The following is an 18,230-nucleotide window of genomic DNA, read 5'->3' on the forward strand; positions in this document are numbered from 1 at the left end:
AAAGTAGTAAGAAGTTCTAAAGAGTGCCAATGAAAGCTAGTAGGCCTTTAGACTTCATGATTGATATTTCAGCAGGTAAACCTGCTAACTCTTGTGGGGACCACAGGAAGGAAAAACCTTGCAGTGCTGCAGAAGGACATTCCATATCTAGCTTTTGAGCTGCACCATGAAACAGCATAAGGAATTATTGATCTCATTCTGCATGCACTCGGCAGCCAAAGGGACAGACTGGCCAGCCTGCAAATCCTCCGTCTCTGTATTCGAAAGGCCATGCTCTTTAATAATGAGGTTGAGCACTTCCTCATTATCATAAGCTGTGAGTGCAGCAGCTGAAGAGAATGTGTCTGCTCTGGCTTGCACATTTCAGTGAACTGCTCCACCGGTTTGGCCCAGGTGGTGGTACACTCATCTATATCATTCACATTGCCATCAGAATCCATCTGGGACTAAAAAGAAACAAAAAAAAAAAATCACCCTACTGTTCCACCATTGTACGTCAATTTTTTTTCAACAAATCTGACCCATCCGGAGGAAAACATACACACATCAGGCTGCATCAGAACTGTCCTTTACTATACCCACGCAAACCAAGTAGGTATCACAGGCATCATCTTCCTGTGTTGAGAAGAGGTACAGTTCTCAAGACAAGGACAAATGCCCACGTTCTTTGAAGCCAAGGTTTGACGATACCACGAGCTCATGATATGCACCTGTTGGAAAGCTAAACAGAATCTAGGTTACAGGCTTGTCACAGTGGGCTCAAATACTAGCAAAAATTCTTAATCATAAAATGACTCAACAAAGTATGTTATTACTCTAAACCAATAGAGCAAGTATCACAAATGTTCTAAAAGAGGTGAAAAGTGTAAAAACTGAAAGACAGTGGTGAAGACAGCTGTACAGCTGACAGGACCCTCTATGTCACCACACCTCACCTTCCTTACAAGCATGAAAACATGTCTTCTCTTCAGCAGGATGGTGAAAGCTTGGTATCCCATACATCCTATGTTATACCAAGTGAACTGACTGAAAGGCAACAATAAACTGCCAGCTGTCTGACTGCCTCACAGCTACAACTGTTGCTGAAGATCACCTCGATGTTGAGGACACTTGATTTCAAACATGATACAGGAGGTCTTTCCTGATTGGGAGCTTCCATGACAATAAATGTTGATATTAATAAACTGTACAGTATAGCAAGAGTTTGAACGAGAATTAAAGTGTCAGTGTTACTCAACCCCAGTCTGTCCTTGTATGGACGTTGTCTTCTTCTTCAGACTCTTCCTCTTTTATATGCTTCCTTTCAAATCCTCCTTTATTTTGGTCTACATCTTCCACAGAGTTTGATGTCCCAGCATCTGAAACTTCAAGATTTACATTTAAATACCGTCAAGTCAAGTAAAACTATAAAGAACAAAAGTGAAACCAGTGCTGAAGGACTGGTCTGAATCATAACCAACGCAAACAATGTGCATTTTTGTCTTGCAAACAAAGGTTTAATATTGTATCAACATCGAAATATTGATATATCGAAATCCAGTACAAACTGATAAACAAAGTCTATAACTGAGGGAAACAGGAAAATACTGACTGAAACATAATTAGCTCTGCAGCAGTGCCCACGGTGTCATTTTTAGACAGAAAAAGAGCTCCAAATTTTTTCCCCCAAAATTCTTTTTCAGGCACTGAAGATCGCAGATGCATGGGGCTGGTTTTATATGAAAACTACAGAAGAGATCTTTTATGGTTATAATATGGTGGTGTAACTGCATAACATAACATCAGTAGTTTTGATCCAGAGATATAAATCACTTTTCAAGTGCAGATGATTCCCTTCTTGGTAACGGTGCAGACTCTCCAAGAAAGAACATGGTCATGTGACCAGCATGCTCTGTATATACAGTATTTTAGCTCTAAGGAAACCACAGATTGGGCCCTCTGGTTTTCAAACATTGCAATTACGTGAGTAATAATTAATAGAAGGCTGATATCACACATTTTCACAACGCAGATCATCACATTTGTGCATCGGGTCACGTGTCATGTATTGTTACACCCTTAGTTATTGAGTTCCAGTCTGGACCATAATGCACCCTGCTGTCTTACAGAGATAGTCTGTATCTTCAGGTTCTTCCTTTTTCACATGATTCTGTAGGTCCACAGGTGTGATGTGTCCCACAGAGACTGGTGTCGCTTTAAAAAAGTGAAGTACAAAATATAAATGGGGAAAAGTCAGTGATGTGGTTCATTCACAAATTAGATTAGACTAAAAATTACTACTGAATATTAGACTGTATTGTAATGTGCCATGTTGACTTACAGAAGTATTCTTCATCTACAGTTTCTTCCTTTTTTACATGTTTCTGAAGGTTCACACAGGTGATGTGTTCTACAGAGCCCGATGTCCCTCCATCTGAAGATGTATATTTTTCGGTCTGCACATCCCCACAAAGCTAATGAACAAAGAGTAATGATACTTATTTACAAAAGAAAGTCGATTAAGCAATACTGCATGAGCAAAAGTGCTGTTATACAGAATATCAGCACGGCTGTGATTCGGCCGTAGACACGAGGTTGCAGGTAATCACAGCAGTGTTGATATTCAGTACAGCAGTACAACTGCGAGTGTGATCTTGCTTTTATGCGACAGTTTTCATAATAAGAAATTAATATCAAGTAACTAACATTTCAGACACAATATGGCCAAATATTGGTTTATTTTTGCTGTCAATGGAAATAATTCCCAAAACAGCCACAGCTAGATAGAGCTTTCCATGTCGCCGTGTAACACACAGACTAACTGACAGCCTGTAGTAAGTGTAGTAACAGTTTCAATGTAATGACCTACTGCTAGATTTGTAATTTATGCAGCAAACACAGATAAGTGGAGTGATACACACAGTGAAGTGTCCCAGTGCCGTTATAATAAATATCAGCACTCTTGGAATGTCACTTGACCAATCAAATTAGTGGACTGAAACTAACTGTGGTATAACACAACATATAGTCCATGAGGATACTGAAGAGATGATAATAACATGGTTTACTTGATTAGTAGGAGAGCATGCAACCTACCAAGGATGGAAGCTGATTAAGAGAAGAACATTCACACAGACAGGTGAATCTCTTAGTTATTAAAAATGTTATGTTTAATTGCACACATATAGATAACTGGTACCTGTGAGTCAGTGGGACCAGGAGTGTGTGGAGGTTTTCTAGAAGAACACGGTCGTATCCCTGCTGATTCCATTACAAGTCTTATTATGAGGTCTAAATGGTGTTTCTGGAAAAGGAGGCTCTGATCATAAGCATAACCCACTGTAATCTAAAACACCATGTAAATTATGAAGCTTTCATTTAAAAGAAAACTGGGAGAATAAAAAATGATTTAATAGGCCACTGTATCATTCTCTCTGTACTGCACTTCGAAGGTTTGGGATTCAGTCACTAACTATTAGCCGAGCAGCTCAGCTAGTTAAACTTACCTCAGGTTTTAAAGTAGAACATAGTGAACATCCTCAAATACAGACACAATAACAAGCTTATTTTTAAATCGATCAAATCTGCTATTGTATATAAACCAGTCAGGAATATTTTCATGTAGAAAAGATTACCTCAGTGACAAAAATCCACTGTTTACTCGGGGTGAAACGCCGCCTATACTCTTCTTCTGTTATGAGTTTACAGCGTCTCTTTCTTCTTCTTTAAAGTTTTTTTTTAGCGGTTGGTTTTGGTGCATTACCGCCACCAACTGGATCGGAGCAGCGAAATGAGATATAAAAAATGAGTATATTTCAAACTTAAAGCTTGTTAATCTTTGATAATTTAATAATGCAGTATATACTTTACCTTGTCCTTAACCACTTTTTGTAGACTTTGCATTGTAATGTTGATTACACCCATATTGAGTAGCTCTTCTTCAAGTTCAGATCTTTCATTTTCATATGCTGTACAGTGAAGGAATACATGTTCCACTGTCTCTGCTTGGCTGCAGTATATGCATCGTCCTGTTTCATGTTTTCCTATTATAAATAGTGACTGATTTAGACCTGATTGTCCTAGTCTAAGACGAAAAATATTTGTATCCTCTTTTGGTTTATTATAGACTATCCTCTCTGTATTAACGTGCTTTTGAATACTGTATAGTTGCCTTCCCTTGAGTTCTCTGTCCCATTTCTATTGCCATTTCATTGTAATATAGGCTTTAATATTTGTTTTACCCTCATTTTTACTTAATGGGACCTGGGTATCAATATTTTGTTATCTTAAAGCTTGTTTAGCCAACAGATCAACACTTTCATTGCCCTCCACTCCCACATGTGCTGGTACCCATAAAATGACAGGATTTACTGCATTTTGTGGATTCTGAATAAACTTGCAAGAATTTCATATATTGAGAGGTACAGCACCTCCTGCTATTGGCTTAGTGGTTAGCATGTTCACCTCACACCTACAGGGTCCGTGGTTTGATTCCTGCCGGGGCCATGTGTGTGTGGAGTTTGCATGTTCTCCCCGTGCTGTGGGGGGTTTCTTCCTGGTTTCCTCCCCAGTCCAAAGACATGCAGGGTAGGCTGATTGGCATGTCTAAAGTGTCTGTAGTGTATGAATGGATGTGTGAGTGTGTATGTGATTGTGCCCTGCGATGAACTGGCATCCTGTCCAGGGTGTACCCCGCCCTGTGCCTGATGTTCCCTGGGATAGGCTCCAGGTTCCCCCGTGACCCTGAAGAAGGATTAAGCGGTAGAAGATGGATGGAGATGTCTTCAGGGCAGGATTCATATCAAATATGTGAAGATTGGTGAAGATTGAACATTATGTCTGAGTTAACGTAAAACGTGTCACTTCCTGTTGGCAGTAGGTGGCACTATGACTATAACTGAATAGTGGTATGTATATAGCCGGGATTTTTATCAAACTTGTGAAGTTTGGAGCAGATTGGACATTGTATGTTTGACATTGTATATTTTGTATGTTATAGCAACTTCCTGTTTCATGGTGAAACATCAACATTTGTGAGACCACCACGCCCACATCATGCAGTGAAAACTCAAAAGCTTTTCAATTTTGCATCATCAGGGCCTTTAGATTAGACTCACCAAATATGATGTCGATCCAATGAAATCTCTAGGAGGAGATTGTTAAAGCACAAGGCCTGGAGATGGCAAAATCTGAGCAAAAATTTTAAAGAAAAGTCAAAATGGCTGACTTCCTGTTGACTTTAGGGCATGAGTTCAAGAGATTTTTTTGAATGGCTTGGCAGATTACACAGGTTTGCCGAATTTCCTACATGTAGGTGAAACGTAGCGCGAGGCGCACATCGGTGAAATTTTGTAGGTGGCACTGTCGAGTCATTTTGCCACACTCAATTCCGGCACCACATCAAACGTAAATTTTCACCGGTTCTGATGCGTCTGCAAAGTTTTGTGAGTTTTCGGCTATGTTTAGGCCCTCTAAAATGCGAGAGAAGGAGAAGGAGGAGAAAAAAAATAGGGCTTCACACCAACGGTGCTCGGGCCCTAATAATAATGCATGGCCACTTAGGGCTTCATTAGGATTGGGTTCAACAACAAATAATTTCTTTGTGTTTTCGAAGAGGATGAATCCTGCTACTTTTTCACCATACTTGACATGTGGATATACACCCCCTCCCCCCACTCCAATTTTGGCAAGTGAACCCATTAATCACCCATTAAATTTGCACGTGAATCCAAAGCTAATCATAAGCTACTGAAGCTACTGCAAGTGAGCATATGCATTACATTCCCTGGATTGCCTGACTGCACATAGGGGTAGTGGTGGCTTGATGGTTAAGACTCTGGGTTATTAATTGGATGGTTGGGGGTTAAAGCCCCAGCATTGCCAAGCTGCCACAGTTAGGCCCTTGAGCAAGGTCCTTAACACTGTATCATGGCTGAGCCTGCGCTCTGACCCCAACATATATGTAATGCATATGTGACCAATAAAGACTCATCATCATTCCTCTTCTTAAAAAACATATCTTTTTTTTCTTGGTCACAATTATAACTGATGGGTCAGTGAAAATAGATATGTAATAAATTATCAGTTGCTTAATGAGACCCATTTATGCAATGCAAATAATATAGTAAAAAAATTCCCCTAGTATGAGATTTTAAAAAAAGAGTTTATTATAGTGTTAACAGTAATTTCATAATTTTATTGAACAGTACAGAGGCTAGCTGGTACATCACTCCTCTGGCTTCAAGACATGCATTAACGAACTACAGGATGCTGTACACTTCCGAGGTTTCATTAGCCCATCCGCCTCCAACGCGGGTTTGAGCCCCGCTCTGAGCAGGCGAACTGGGTACGTTTCAAAAATAAGACAAATTTATCATTAGAGCTAACAATATTCGCTCAATGTTCTGAAGATGTTCCAATAAAAACAGATGATATTTATGATAATTAATTACAGTCACTTAAGAGAAGGAGCACTCCTTGTGAGTTTCAGTTTTGCACCGAGGTCCAGAGCATTTGAGTCCATGCGCCACCTGGTGGATATTCTGGGAAGTGTAAAATGTACTTAATTTTAAGAAACTGGCCTTGTGGCATTGTGCGTGATACGCTTCCTGATCTTGCATGAAAAATCACGCATTTTTTAAGGCCACATCTGTAACTAGGTTACATGAATTTGCTGATGTATGAAATTAGCCTACTCTTTAATTAAAACTCTTCCCACACTTTAAGCAGTCTTACAGCTTTTCTCCTTAATGAATGCGCTGGTGTTTTTGTAGATTACTCTGGTGATTAAAGCTCTTCCCACACTCTGCGCAGGAATACGGCTTTTCTCCTGTGTGAATACGCTGGTGTGATTGTAGATTACTCTGTCGATTAAAACTTTTTCCACACTCTAAGCAGGAATACGGCTTTTCTCCTGTATGAATGCGCTGGTGTGATTGTAGATTAATCTGGTGATTAAAGCTCTTCCCACACTCAGGGCAGTGATACGGTTTTTCTCCTGTGTGAATGCGCTGGTGTGATTGTAGATTACTCTGTCGATTAAAACTTTTCCCACACTCTAAACACGAATACGGCTTTTCTCCTGTGTGAATGCGCTGGTGTTTTTGTAGATTACTCTGGTGATTAAAGGTCTTCCCACACTCAGGGCAGTGATATGGTTTTTCTCCAGTGTGAATGCGCTGGTGTTTTTGTAGTACACTTCGTCGAATAAAGCTCTTCCCACACTCTGAGCAGTGATATGGCTTTTCTCCTGTGTGAATGCGCTGGTGTATTTGTAGTACACTACGTCGAATAAAGCTCTTCCCACATTCTGAGCAATGATATGGTTTTTCTCCTGTGTGAATGCGCAGGTGTGTTTGTAAATGACCCTGTTGAATAAAACTCTTCCCACACTCTGAGCACTGATATGGCTTTTCTCCTGTGTGAATGCGCTGGTGTTTTTGTAGATCACTCTGTCGAATAAAACTCTTCCCACACTCTGAGCAGTGATATGGTTTTTCTCCTGTGTGAATGTACTGGTGTATTTGTAGTTCACTCCACTGAAAAAAACTCTTCCCACACTGTGAGCAGTGATAGGGTTTTTCTGCCGTGTGAATGCGCTGGTGTCGTCTGAGGTTACTCCGGTCAGTAAAACTCTTCCCACACTGTGAGCAGGGATAGAGTCCTTTCTGCATTTGTTTATTAGAGGAGTTACTGTTGAGTGTAACGGAGGCTGTTTGCTGAATACTGGAGCTTATTGCGGTGATACGCTTCATTTCTTTTAACTCCCCTGAATGTAGCATTCTCTCATATTCCTCATAGTGGTATCTTCTGATGTGTTTGTGAAGGTCAATTTGAGATGTATAGGAAAGTGAACACCAAGAGCAGGAGAAGACTTGTACCTGCGCATCATCCATGTCTGGAGCAGAAAATGAACAGTATTAAAAATAAACTCATTGTGAAAATAGTTAAACTGTTTTTTCAAAAAAAGAATGAATGTAACCAGTGCTCTATAAATTAGAAATGAGACAATGATAAATATAACTTCTGGTGAAGACGTACACAGAATGGATAACCAAGTCACACAGCGCAAAACTAAAATGTAAACATTAGAGGCAAGACATCCTCTTATAATCTTTTTATAGTAGACCGTAAGGGATCCCAACAAGGCCACAAGAAAAATCAGGATTTACATGATCTGTTAGCCCTAGTAGACTAACTATGCCACATAATGCTATACACCTGGGATAATGTGTAGGTTGATCAAAAGTTGCTACACAGACGTGCATCATTAACTCTTTCTACCAGAGGGCAACAAAAGGAATTTCCACCTATTTTGGGGAGGCTTTTTTGTTTAACACTGTTTTATTTTCCTGATGTCACACACCACAGTAGTGTTTAATGGTTCATATGAAAGTAGGGCTTTAAGAAGTTGCAGTTTTTCATAAGTATTTCTTTTTTTACCTAGCCTACTAGGTTTAAATGTTATATTTTTATTGTAGCATTTGTATACAGCATTTTACCATAAAAAAAAGCTTTAGCTGTGCTGTCTGTTTTATCTCTGTAATTACTGTGGAGAGGTGTGAATTGTTCGCCAAGCAGGAGGCTCAAACCCCTCCACTTTCCCATCGCCCTGCTCACCAGCAGCTAAACAGAGTCACAATACTCTACACACAGAAACCCAACAGTGTCCTGACTAATCTTATAACAGACTTGTGACAGTAAAATAATTCCTTTGTTTATACTGAGTGAAAATGTCTGAGAAGTCGATTTGCAGAATATAATGCCAGTGTACTGTCAGAAAGAGTTAAAACTAGAGCTGGGCCATATTACTAAAAATGTTATCATGATAAAGTCTTATATAATCGATCTCCCAAATGATCACAATATAGAATTTCATAATACGAACAGCTTATAAACAATATTTTTCTAAACCCAACACCAGAACTTCTTGTCCTGTGCAACGAACAGCAGCTGTTCTCTGAAGCACTCGTGCAGGAGCAGGCTGAGCGCTGGCCCAACAGCTCTCCAGCTGTGTCCCCTGCCACCATGCTACTTGCCAAGATGGCCTCCACAGACAATCTGGAGGCCTTCCTGGAGTTCTTCAATCATGTACACACACAACTGTAGCATTACATCATAAAGAAGGCAGTCCTGCAGTTTGTCGCAGCAGCTGAGGGACTTCTGTTGCCAGTGCTTCATGGCAGAAGAGTGGAACGCAAAACAGTTTATTGAGCTGGTGGTACTGGAGCAAGTTGTCGCCTGTCTCCTGCCAGGAACGGCAGAGTGGGTCCAGTGCTACCGGCCTGCATACCTGGATGAAGCCATGCAGCTAGCGGAGGATTACATTCTGGCAGTTCCTGATCCGGGAGTCCTTGGTCTCTCTCACTCGGTTTCTATCCTCTGCTCCTATCCCCTGAAACCAGCAGCCCGGACCATTTCTCACCTCCCCTTTCCGCCCCTGCCGCCCTAACGCATCAGAAAGCTCAGTCTTTCTCTCCACAGAGGGAATATCTCATGCCCAACAGAGCTGAGACAAAGCTCAGGCAGGTGTGTTGGTGCTGCGTGGAAACCACCAATGTCCAGGATCAGTGTTCCCACATGAAGGTGGGAACTCTGATCCGGATCCCTGATGTGCCTCAGGCCTCCCCTTATTGAGTAGGAACGTACCGCATACCAGCGAGTACACAAGTTACTACACATCAGGCCTTGGTGGGCTCTGTGTATAATCAGACCTCAGTCCATCAAAGCCTGGTTTAATGCGAGGATTTGGGAAGTGCACATTTGGTGAAGGTGAGGTGTGTGCATGGGGATATTCAAGAATATCTGCTTGTGCCAATCCTTATTAAATTCTGGGGGCAAAAGCATACAGTGGAGGCTGTGGTTGATTCTCACATCACATCACAATTCTTGGGACAGATTGGCCAGGGTTTCATGCATTAGTGAGAGAAATGTTTGTGGGTCTTGCAGTAGCAAGGTATGATGTGGAATGTATGCAACGTTGGCTGGTAGGAAGTGCCAGGGCCGTTGAAGTCAACTCAACGTCAGGGGGACACGGAGGGTGGGGATACAATTCTGGGATTTTCCCTTGGAGCAGTCATGCGATGAGACACTGAGGCACGTCTTTGACCAAGTGAGAGTAACTGATGGTCTACAAATTCAGCCTAATGTTGCACTCTCCCACCCATCCTTTTCAATTTATTATGGGATAGGTTATATTGAGTGACACAGGATGCTCAAACTAAAGAAGAAACAACAAGGTGATTGGTACCAAAAAAACGAGGTCCCCTTCGAAAGAATTGGCATGGACTTTGTCGAGTCATTGGAGAGGTGCACACGAGTATAGCACTTTGTGTTAATCCTGGTGGATTACGCCTCATGGTACCTGGAAGCCAATCCTCCACGTAAGATCTCAGCACACAGCATGGCAGAGGCACACTTTTGTGTTGGCTCCAGAGTCAGAAACAGATCCTGACTGACCAGGGCACATCCTTTATGTCACACCTGCTTCACGAACTTAATGAATTATTGGGGATTAAATCAATTCGTACTTGTGTTTACCATCTTCACACGGATGGCCTGGTCAAACAGTTTGATCAAATGCTAAAAAAGACTATTTGAAAGTTCGTTCATGATGATGCTCGGAATTGGGTTAAGTGGCTCGAACCCCTCTTATTTGCAGTAAGAGAGGTCCCACAAGCCTCCACAGGTTTTTCCTCTATTCAAATTATTGCACCGGCAAAAGCCTCATGGCATCTTAAACGGTAACAAAAATTGAGAGGAGGGACTTTCTAATAGCAAAAATGAAATTCAGTACGTTCTGGATCTGAGGGCAAAACTCCACACCTTAAGTAACCTAACACGAGAATCTGCAGCAGGCCCAAGAACATCAGTCTTGACTGTATGATGGGGTACTTAGCTACGGGAATTTGCACCAGGCGATAAAGTGCTCATTTTACTACCCACGTCGAGCTCTAAATTACTCGCAAAGTGGCAAGGACCCTTTGAGGTCACACAGCAAGTCGGAGAAGTCGACTAGACTTCTTAGAGGTCAGGCGAACGGATAGACGCAATACAATATACCATCTCAACCTACTGAAACCATGGAGAGAGGTGGTTCCTATGCTCGACATAAAGTAATCTACAACCCCAATTCCAAAAAAGTTGGGACAGTTTGGAAAATGCTAATAAAAACAAAGAGGAGTGAACTGTAAACGTACTTTGACAGCGTCAAGTACAAAAGCAAGCATCTGCCATGCATTATGAAGTACAAAATAAGGCAACGAAGGCCACGTACAGTTGTGCAGCTGAAGAAATGCATAATGGATGAATGGGGGAAAATTCTGCTTGCTAAACTTATCCAACTGGTGTCTTCATTCAGCGCCCAAACACCAGGCAGTCGACTGTCATAACTTTTTTGGAGTGTGTTGCAGACATCAATTTTGAAATGACTGTAAAGCAAAGTAACATAAAACATCAAATGTGTTAATAATATGTTTTCAATATAGTACAGGGTGAATTAAATTTTCAAATGACTCCCTTGTTTTTTTTTGCATTTTCTATACCGTCCCAAAATTTTTGCGAATTGGGGTTGAAGGAGGCCACTGGTAATCTAGCAGCCCAGTGGTCCTGGTGCCCAAGACTGACGGGTAAGTCCATTTTTGTGTGGACTTTAGAGAATTCAATGTGGTGTCTAAATTTGAAGCATATGTGAAGCATTGATGAACTGCATGATCGGTTAGGCATGGCTCGCTTTTATTCGACACGGGACATAACCAGGCCTTCTTGGAGACCCTGAACGGAGTCCAGTATGGGGCACCAGTAGGGGACTCCATAGTTCTGCTGGGTGACTTCAACGCACACGTGGGCAATGATGGAGATACCTGGAGAGGCATGATTGGGAGGAACGGCCTCCCTGATCTAAACCCGAGCGGGCGTTTGTTGTTGGACTTCTGTGCTAGTCATGGACTGTCTATAACAAATATCATGTTCGAACATAAGGAGGCTCATAAGTGTACGTGGTACCAGAGGACCCTAGGCCAAAGGTCGATGATCGATTTTGTAATCGTATCATCTGATCTGAGGCCGCATGTTCTGCACACTTGGGTGAAGAGAGGGGCAGAGCTGTCAACTGATCACCATCTGGTGGTGAGTTGGGTCAAGGACTGGGGGAAGACTCTGGACAGACCTGGAAAGTCCAAACAGGTAGTGCGGGTGAACTGGGAACGTCTGGAGGAGGCCCCAGTCCTTGTGATCTTCAACTCACACCTCCGGCGGAGTTTTTCTGGCACCCCTGTGGAGGTTGGGGGCATTCAGCCTGAGTGGGAAATGTTCAAAGCCTCCATTGCTGAAGCTGCGGCGTAGAGCTGTGGTCTCAAGGTCTTAGGTGCCTCAAGGGGCGGTAACCCTCGAACATCGTGGTGGACACCGGTGGTCAGGGAAGCCATCCGACTGATGAAGAAGGCCTTCCGGGATGTGTTATCCCGGAGGACTCTGGAGGCAGTTGCAAGGTACCGACAGTCCCAAAGGGCTGCAGCCTCTGCCGTGAAAGAGGCAAAGCAGAGGGTGTGGGAGAAGTTCGGAGAGGACATGGAGAAGAACTTTCGGTTGGCACCAAGGTGTTTCTGGAAAACCATCCGCCACATCAGGAAGGGAAAACGGGGAACCATCCAAGCTGTGTACAGTAAGGATGGGATACTGTTGACCTCAACTGAGGAGGTAATTGCACGGTGGAAGGAACACTTTCAGGAACTCCTGATTCCGACTAACACGCCCTCTATGGTAGAGGCAGAGGTGGAGGCTGATGGGGGATCATCGTCAATTTCCCTGGAGGAGGTCACTGAGGTAGTCAAACAACTACACAGTGGCAAAGCCCTGGGGATTGATGAGATCCATCCAGAAATGCTGAAAGCTCTGGGTGTGGAGGGGATGTCTTGGATGACACGCCTCTTTAACATTGCATGGAAGTCGGGGAAATGCCAAAGGAATGGCAGACCGGGGTGGTGGTTCCCCTGTTCAATAAAGGGGACCAGAGAGTGTGTGCCAATTATAGGGGTATCACACTTCTCAGCCTCCCTGGTAAAGTCTACTCCAAGGTGCTGGAACGGAGGGTTCAGCCAATAGTCGAACCTCGGATTGAAGAGAAACAATGCGGATTCTGTCCTGGTCGGGGAACAATGGACCAGCTCTTTACTCTCACAAGGATCTTGGAGGGGGCCTGGGAGTATGCCCATCCGGTCTACATGTGTTTTGTGGATCTGGAGAAGGCGTATGACCGGGTCCCCAGGGGTTTACTGTGGGAGGTGCTGAGGGAGTATGGGGTGAGGGGTTCCCTTCTTAGGGCTATCCAATCACTGTACGCCCAAAGTGAGAGCTGTGTCCGGATTCTCGGCAAAAAGTCGGACTCGTTCCAGGTGGGGGTTGGTCTCTGCCAGGGCTGCAATTTGTCACCAATCCTGTTTGTGATATTCATGGACAGGATATCGAGGCGTAGTCATGGTGGGGAGGGGTTGCGGTTTGGTGGCCTGATGATCTCATCACTGCTTTTTGCAGATGATGTGGTCCTGATGGCATCATCGGTCTGTGACCTTCAGCACTCACTGGATTGGTTCGCAGCTGAGTGTGAAGCTGCTGGGATGAAGATTAGCACCTCTAAATCTGAGGCCATGATTCTCAGCAGGAAACCGATGGAGTGCCTACTCCGGGTAGGGGATGAGTACTTAACCCAAGTGAGGGAGTTCAAGTACCTCGGGGTCTTGTTCACGAGTGAGGGGACACTGGAGTGGGAGATTGGCCGGAAAATCGGAGCAGTGGGAGCGGTATTGCAATCGCTTCACCGCACTGTTGTGATGAAAAGACAGCTGAGCCGGAAGGCAAAGCTCTCAATCTACCAGGCAACTTTCGTTCCTACCCTCACCTATGGTCATGAAGGCTGGGTAGTGACCCAAAGAACTAGATCGCGGGTACAAGCGGCCGAAATGGGTTTTCTCAGGAGGGTGGCTGACTTCTCCCTTAGAGATAGGGTGAGAAGCTCGGCTATCCGAGAGGAACTCAGAGTAGAGCTGCTACTCCACTGCGTTGAAAGGAGCCAGTTGAGGTGGTTCGGGCACCTGGTAAGGATGCCCCCTGGGCGCCTCCCTAGGGAGGTGTTCCAGGCATGTCCAGCTGGGAGGAGACCTCGGGGAAGACCCAGGACTTGGTGGAGAGATTATATCTCCACACTGGAGATATAACGCCTTGGGATCCCCCAGTCAGAGCTGGTAAATGTGGCTTGGGAAAGGGAAGTTTGGGGTCCCCTGCTGGAGCTGCTGCCCCCGTGACCTGACTACGGATAAGTGGTTGACAATGGATGGATGGATGGATGGATGATATATCGAAATAACAGCACAAACTGATAAACAAAGTCTATAACCTGGGGAAACAGTAAAATATTGACTGAAACATAATTAGCTCTGCAGCAGTGCCCGAGGTGTCATTTTTAGACAGAAAAAGAGCTCCAAACTTTGCTGAAATTCCCAAATTCTTTTTCAGGCACCGAAGATCGCAGATGCACGGGGTTGGTTTCATATGAAAACTACCAAAGAGATCTTTTATGGTTATAATGTGGTGGAGTAACTGTATAACATAACATCAGTAGTTTTGATCCAGAGATATAAATCACTTTTCAAGTGCAGATGATTCCCTTCTTGGTAACAGTGCAGACTCTCCAAGAAAGAACATGGTCATGTGACCAGCATGCTCTGTATATACAGTATTTTAGCTCTAAGGAAACCACAGATTGGGCCCTCTGGTTTTCAAACATGCAATTACGTGAGTAATAATTAATAGAAGGCTGATATCACACATTTTCACAACACAGATCATCACATTTGTGCATCCTGATGCATCGTGTCACGTGTCATGTGTTGTTACACCCCCAGTAATTGAGTTCCAGTCTGGACCATAATACACCCTGTTGTCTTACAGAGATAGTCTTTATCTTCAGGTTCTTCCTTTTTCACATGATTCTGTAGGTCCACAGGTGTGATGTGTCCCACAGAGACTGGTGTCGCTTTAAAAAAGTGAAGTACAAAACATAAATGGGGAAAAGTCAGTGATGTGGTTCATTCACAAATTAGATTAGACTAAAACTTATTTCTGAATATTAGACTGGACTGTAATGTGCCATGTTGACTTACAGAAGTATTCTTCATCTACAGTTTCTTCCTTTTTTACATGTTTCTGAAGGTTCACACAGGTGATGTGTTCTACAGAGCCTGATGTCCCTCCATCTGAAGACGTATATTTTTCTGTCTGCACATCCGCACAAAGCTAATGAATAAAGAGTAATAATACTTATTTACAAAAGAAAGTCAATTAAGCGATATTGCATGAGCAAAAGTGCTGTTATACAGAATATCGTCACGGCTGTGATTCGGCCATAGACACGAGGCTGCAGGTAATCACAGCAGTGCCGATATTCAGTACAGCAGTACAACTGCGAGTGTGATCTTGCTTTTATGCGACAGTTTTCATAATAAGAAATTAATATCAAGTAACTAACATTTCAGACACAATATGGTCAAATATTGTTTTAATTTTGCTGTCAATGGAAATAATTCCCAAAACAGCCACAGCTAGATAGAGCTTTCCATGTTGCCGTGTAACACACAGACTAACTGACAGCCTGTAGTAAGTGTAGTAACAGTTTCAATGTAATGATCTACTGCTAGATTTGTAATTTATGCAGCAAACACAGATAAGTGGAGTGATACACACAGTGAAATGTCCCAGTGCCGTTATAATAAATATCAGCACTCTTGGAATGTCTCTTGACCAATCAAATTAGTGGACTGAAACTAACTGTGGTATAACACAACATATAGTCCATGAGGATACTGAAGAGATGATAATAACATGGTTTACTTGATTAGTAGGAGAGCATGCAACCTACCAAGGATGGAAGCTGATTAAGAGAAGAACATTCACACAGTCAGGTGAATCTCTTAGTTATTAAAAATGTTGTTTAATTGCACACATATAGATAACTGTTACCTGTGAGTCAGTGGGACCAGGAGTGTGTGGAGGTTTTCTAGAAGAGCACGGTCGTATCCCTGCTGATTCCATTATAAGGTCTTATTATGAGGTCTAAATGGTGTTTCTGGAAAATAAGGCTCTGATCATAAGCATAACCCACTATAATCTAAAACACCATGTAAATTATGAAGCTTTCATTTAAAAGAAAACTGGGAGAATAAAAAATGATTTAATAGGCCACTGTATCATTCTCTCTGTACTGCACTTCGAAGGTTTGGGATTCAGTCACTAACTATTAGCCGAGCAGCTCAGCTAGTTAAACTTACCCCAGGTTTTAAAGTAGAACATAGTGAACATCCTCAAATACAGACACAGTAACAAGCTTGTTTTTAAATCAATCAAATCTGTTATTGTATATAAACCAGTCAGGAATATTTTCATGTAGAAAAGATTACCGCAGTGACAAAAATCCACTGTTTACTCGGGGTGAAACGCCGCCTATACTCTTCTTCTGTTATGAGTTTACAGCGTCTCTTTCTTCTTCTTCAAAGGTTTTTTAGCGGTTGGTTTTTGGTGCATTACCGCCACCAACTGGATCGGAGCAGCGAAATTAGATATAAAAAACGAGTATATTTCAAACTTAAAGCTTGTTAATCTTTGATAATTTAATAATGCAGTATATACTTTACCTTGTCCTTAACCACTTTTTGTAGACTTTGCATTGTAATGTTGATTACACCCATATTGAGTAGCTCTTCTTAAAGTTCAGATCTTTCATTTTCATATGCTGTACAGTGAAGGAATACATGTTCCACTGTCTCTGCTTGGCTGCAATATATGCATCGTCCTGTTTCATGTTTTCCTATTATAAATAGTGACTGATTTAGACCTGATTGTCCTAGTCTAAGACGAAAAATATTTGTATCCTCTTTTGGTTTATTATAGACTATACTCTCTGTATTAACATGCTTTTGAATACTGTATAATTGCCTTCCCTTGAGTCCTCTGTCCCATTTCTCTTGCCATTCCATTTTAATATATGCTTTTATATTTGTTTTACCCTCATTTTTACTTAATGGGACCTGAATATCAATATTTCGGTGTCTTAAAGCTTGTTTAGCCAACAGATCAACACTTTCATTGCCCTCCACTCCCACATGTGCTGGTACCCATAAAATTACAGGATTTACTGCATTTTGTGGATTCTGAATAAACTTGCAAGAATTTCATATATTACATCTTGTCTTGACGAATATTATCTACTTGAGAGGTACAGCGCCTCCTGCTGGAGTATTCTGTTAATCAAAATAAATCAATATACGTCTTGAGAACAGGAGCCGCTTCAGAAGCGCTCACTCCTGCTGGATCTCTCTCCCTGTCCGCGGGCTTCAAAATAAAATTCATACAGTGCTGAGCTTTTTTTTTTATTATTTATTTTTTATTTTTTATAAACTTTTGATAAATGGTACCAGCTGTTTTAATCATGTCCTGATTCTTCCGAAATATTTACAAATTGAAAAAAAAAAAGGGGCAACACTCTAGCTGGGGTGACCTACAAAAATACCTCATCCATGCAGGATTGACAACTTCCACATTAGTGACCGAAACTTGAGAAGGGGACATCCCTCACTCTTAATGCGGAGATAAAGTCCATCTCTACAGCGGGGAAGATGCCAACGTGCATGTAACACCAGTCACATTCACAAAGAGCGAGATTTTCTCAGGATAAAATCACATCGTGAGAAAACAGCTTTTGGTTATGTTGCGATCACGAGAAAACAACAAATAATTAATAATAATAATTAAAGCTGCAAGCAGCAATGAACTGTCTGCACGTTGGGTCTTCTCTACCAGGGCGACTCCGTTCCATTTTTTTTAGCACGTTTTAGCATTTATATGTTGTTAGGAGTGTATCACGATGTAAAACATGTAATTTCTTGTTGGTAACAGGTGGTGTTATGACTATAACTGAATATTGGCATGTAGATGTCTTCAGGCCAGAATTAGCATAAACACATGACGTTTGGTGCAGATTGAACATTGTATGCTTGATTTATAAAAACATCCTTTTTAATACCAGTAATAGCATGCTTTAGCACTTAGCTAAGTGTTGCTAGCACATTCTAACATGTTTCTACCATGTTGCTAGCATATTTATAATTTGCTGGCATATTTTTATATGTTCCTAGGAATACATTAGTGTAAAACATGTCACTTCCTGTTGCCAGCAGGTGGCGGTATCATGATGAATGAATATT

General features: G+C 42.1%; 1 pseudogene; it reads right to left on the minus strand.

The window, feature by feature from the left end:
* Positions 1 to 16,477, minus strand: part of LOC128601621 (zinc finger protein 850-like) — a 36,565-nt pseudogene extending 20,088 nt beyond the window's left edge.
* Positions 16,478 to 18,230: the final 1,753 nt, after the last annotated feature.

Source organism: Ictalurus furcatus, chromosome 25 (assembly GCF_023375685.1).
Source record: "Ictalurus furcatus strain D&B chromosome 25, Billie_1.0, whole genome shotgun sequence".
Classification (NCBI taxonomy): Eukaryota; Metazoa; Chordata; class Actinopteri; order Siluriformes; family Ictaluridae; genus Ictalurus; species Ictalurus furcatus.